Source organism: Rhinopithecus bieti, unplaced genomic scaffold (assembly GCF_001698545.2).
Source record: "Rhinopithecus bieti isolate Rb0 unplaced genomic scaffold, ASM169854v2 scaffold_72161, whole genome shotgun sequence".
NCBI classification, from domain to species: Eukaryota; Metazoa; Chordata; class Mammalia; order Primates; family Cercopithecidae; genus Rhinopithecus; species Rhinopithecus bieti.
Window position 1 is genome coordinate 1176904 of NW_016828382.1, and position 4956 is coordinate 1181859.

The window sequence follows — 4956 nt, forward strand, 5'->3', positions numbered from 1 at the left end:
TAATAAAAAAAAAAAAAGAAAAAAAAAAGAAGAAAATACAACCCATAACAAGGAGAAAAATCGATCAAAAATGATGCAGAACTGACACAGATGTTAGAAACAGTAGAAAAGGAAACATCCTTATAACTGTATTTGTATGTTGAAAATGTAGAGACATGACTGAGATTTAAAAATACACTGGATGGGATTAACATAATAGTAGTCATTGTAGGTGAAAAGATCAGTGAACATGAAAACATAATGATAGATACCATCCAAAAAGAAACAATCAGAGGAAAAAGTACATAGAAAGATAAAAAACAACAGAGCATTAGTAAACTATGGTACAACTTCAAGTGGCCTAATATATGTGAAATTGGAGTCCCTTAAAAGGAGAGAGGAAGCAAGGGCAAAATATATTGAAGAAATAATGGTAACAAATTTTCCATTTTGAATTTTAAAATTCAAAATCTATAAATATGCTAATCAAAAAAGTGTAACAACCCCAAGCATAGGAAATTTGAAGAAATTTACACCAGGCGCATCATAATCAAATCTCCCAAAAACAATGATAATGAGAACATCTTAAAAGCAGAATGAGGGGGGAAGAAAGAGACGTATTTGTGCAGAGGAACAAATATAAGAATGACAGAAAATTTATTAGAAACAATTTAGACAAAAGGTAGTAGAGCAAGATCTTGAAAATATTGCAGAAATGAGAAAAACTGGGACAAAGAGAAAACAAATAACAAGATGGTAGACTTAACCTAATCATAGTAATGATAACCTTAAATGTAAATAGCTTAAATGCCCCAATGAAAAGACATTTTTCAGATTGGCTAAAAGAGCAAGTCTCAACTATACGCTACCTACAAGACATGCACTCTAAATATAAAGACACAAATAGTTCAAAAGTTAAAGTATGGAAAAATTATACCATGCTAACACCAGTAAAAAGAAGGCTCCTGTGGCTATATTAACATCAGACAAAATATATTTCAGAACAAAGAATATTGCCAGGATAAAGAAAGTCATTTCATAATGATACAAGGATCAATTCATCAGAAGAATATAACATTCCTAAATGTTTCTGTTTCTACATCTAATAACAAAGCTTTAGAATACGTGAAACAAAAGTGATTGAATTGCAAGGGAGAAATCAACAAATCCACCACTTTAGTAGATATTAATACCTCTCTCTCAATAATTGATACAAGTAGTCAAAAAATCAGCAAAAACACAGTAGACAACACTATCAACCAACATGACATGGTTGACGTGAAACACTCTACTAAACAACAGCAGAACATATGTTCTTTTCAAGTGCACCTAGAACATTTACCAGAATAATTAATATCCTGGCTATAAAATAAGTCTCAGTAAATATAAAAGGATTCAAGTCATACAAAGTAAGTTCTTTGACCACAATGAAATTTAATTAGAAATCAATAACAAGAAGATATCTGGAAAATCACTGGAACTGAAAAATCTGTAAAACACTTTGAAACTAAGTAACACACTTTTCAATTACCCAAGGATCAAAAAGAAAATGAGAATTAGAAAGTATTTTGAACTGAATGAAAATAAAAATACAACATATTAAAATTTGTGGGATGCCACTAAGCTGTACCTAGAGGAAAATTTATAATACCAAATTCCTGTAGTATCAGAAGAGAAGAAGGTGTCAAATCAATGACCTCAAATTTCACCTTAAAAAATTAGGGTAGAAAAAAAATCAAGTAAAGCCCAAAGTAGAAGAAAGGGAATGTAGCCCAAAATGAAAATCAATTAAATAAAAAACAAAAAACTAGGGAAACAAATATAAGCAAACACATATTCTTTGAGCTCAATAAAACTAAATCTCCAGTGATACTGATCAGGAAAAAGAGAAGACACAGATGACCATACGAGAAATGAGAAAGGTGATGCCAATAAAGATTCTACAGTTATTAAAAGGATAATAAGAGAATATTATGACATTATGCAAAAAAAATTGACAACTTAGATAAAAATGGACAAATTTCTTGAAAGACACAAACTACCCAAGCTTATTCAAGAAGAAATAATTAAAATAACCTAATATCTATTTTAAAACAATTTATAGTTTTAAAACTTTACCACAAAGAAATTCCAGGCCCAGATGGCTTCACCAATAAGTTCTATAAGACATTTATGAAAAAAAATTACTTCTACACAATCTCTTCTAGAAAAGGATAAAGAAGAAACTATATCCCATCTCATTTCATAAAGAGTGGACATACCCTGATACCAAAAGAGACAAGGACATTACAGGAAAAGAAAACTACAGACCAATAATCTTTACAAACATTGAGGCAAAAATTTGAAACATTATTTTAACAAATGGAATTCAAACTATATTAAAACATAAACATTATGACCAAATGTTTATTGTAAAAGTACAGGGGTGTTTAACATTAAAAAAGGAAAACCATATGATCATCTCACTAGATACATAAAAAGTATTTGATACGATTCAACATCATGGAACAAAACCAACTTTTGTTTGTTGATCTATTTTTTTTAGTCTCAATTTCATATATTTTTCTCTGATCTTTATTGTTTCTTTTCTTCTACTAATTTTCAGTTTGTTTTTTTCTTGCTTTCCTAGTTCCTTGAGATGCATTGTTAGATTGTTTACTTGAAGCTTTTCTACTTTTTTGATACAGGTATTTATTGCTATAAACTTCCCTTTTAGTACTGCTTTGTTTGTATCCCAGAGATTTTGTTGTGTTGTGTTTCCATTTCCATTTGTTTCAAGACATTTTTAAGTTTTCTTCTCAATTTCCTCACTGATCCATTGGTTGCTCTGAAGTGTGTTTCTTAATTTCCATGTGTTTGTGTATTTTCCTAGGTTCCTCTTATTGATTTCTGGTCACAAAAGTATTTGACATAATTACTTGAATGTGGTCACAAAAGTACTTAACATAATTTTTACTTTCTTGATATTTGTTTTGTGGCTTAAGAGAGAGTCTATTCAGGAAAATGTTCCATGTGCTGATGAAAAGAATGTATATTCTGTGGCAATTGGGTGAAATGTTCTGCACATGTCAGGCCCAGTTGGTCTAATGTGCAATTTAACTGTTTCCTTGTGATTTGTCTGGTTCATCTGTCTATTACCGAAAATAGGATGTTAAAGTGCCCTACTACTGTACTGCAGTCTATATCTGTTTAAATCTATTCATGTTTGCTTTATATACTTGGGAGATTTGGTGTTGGGTGCACAGATATTTATAATTATTATACCTTCTTGCTGAATTGACCCTTTTATCATTATATAGTGACCTTATTTGTCTTTTTATAGTCATTGATTTGTAGTCTATTTTATCTGATATGAGTATAGCTATGCTTACTCTTTTTTTGTTTCCAGTTGAATGGAATGTTTTTCCATCCCTTCACTTTCAGTCTGTGTGCCTTTGTAGGTGAAGTGGGCTTCTTGTAAGCAGCATACAGCTGGATTTTGTTTCCTTATCCCTAAGCCACTCTATGCCTTTTGAGAATCGAGTCCATTTACATTCAGTATTATTATTGATAAGAAGAACTTATTTCTTGTTTTGGGGTTGTTTTATAACTCGTCTCTTCCTTTTGTCCTTTATTACTATATTCTTTTGTGGTTAAGTAATTTTCTTTGGTAGTATATTTTAATTCATTGCTTTTTATTTTTTGTGAATCTATTATAGATTTTTGCATTGTGGTTACACGAGGTTTACAAAAAATATCTTACAGCTATGACAAGTTATTTTAAAGAGATGGATACTTAAAGCATGAAGGAAAGAATAGAAAGAAAGAATCAAAACAAAGAAAAAATCTCTAGACTAGAACTCCATCCTTCCATATTTTGACTGTTAGTTTTCTCCATTTACATATTTTTATACAGCCTATCTTTCAGCAGATTGCTATAGCTATTACTGTTTTGATAGATTTTCTTTTGGGATTCACACTAGAGTAATGAGTGGATTGTACACCACAATTACAATTCTGGGGTTTTCCATGTACTTAATTTTACCAGAGATTTTATACTTTCAAGTGTTTTCTTTTTGAACATTAGTGTTTTTCTCTTTCAGATTGAAGAACTCTCTTTAGCATTTCTTATAAGATAGGTCTGGTGGTGGTGAATTCTCTTAGCTTTTGTTTGGGAAAGATTTTATCTCTTCATATTTGAAATATAGCTTGGTTGGATACACTATTCTTGGATAGCAGGGTTTTAACACATTAAAAACATTGTCTCATTCCCTCCTGACCTACCTGGTTTCCACTGAGAAGTCTGTTGCTAGACATATTCTTTTCTCTTGCAGCTTTTAGGTTCTTCTCTTTGTCCTTGACCTCTGGAGAGCTTAATTATTATATGAGTGTTTTTCACTTCTCTGTGGCCTCAGGAATTCTCTCATCCTCATATTTGAGTTCTGAGATACTGCTGATGATAATGATAATCTTGGCACTGTGTATTTGTTTTTGTTTTCTGGGGTGGCTGGATAGGGACTGAAGACAGTTTGCTTCTACACCACCATTTTTAATAGGATTGTATTTTAACAGAAGCTTTAAACATTTTATTTTGTTCTAAACTGCTCATAATTTTAACATAGTAGGTACTGAAGGATCTGATGAGGTGTTTTTAGACAGTAGAGCAAATGCTTAGGTATTCTCCACTGTTAAATTGTAATAGGGCATGGGTGATTGATTTTAGGAAACATGGCATAAAGGGAGAGAAAATTTCCTTCATATCTGACCCTCAACTCTGATTTCTTTTAGCCATCTAGTGACTTCTGTCAACATATGCCTATTACTAGCATTTCAAATTCAGTATATTGTTCACGTAATAAATAAGGCAGGGTTATATTAATATAAATGAATAGATCATAACTCTTTTATTTTAGTCCTAATATCAACTTTCTTCCTGATCAATTTCTTTTACATAGATACTAACAGTCATAAAATGGATCAATGAAGTAAAATTTATCT

General features: G+C 31.1%; 1 protein-coding gene across 1 annotated transcript in view; it reads right to left on the bottom strand.

Moving 5' to 3' along the window:
* The window catches only part of LMNTD1 (lamin tail domain containing 1), a 66765-nt gene that overhangs the window by 54913 nt on the left and 6896 nt on the right, over positions 1-4956 (bottom strand).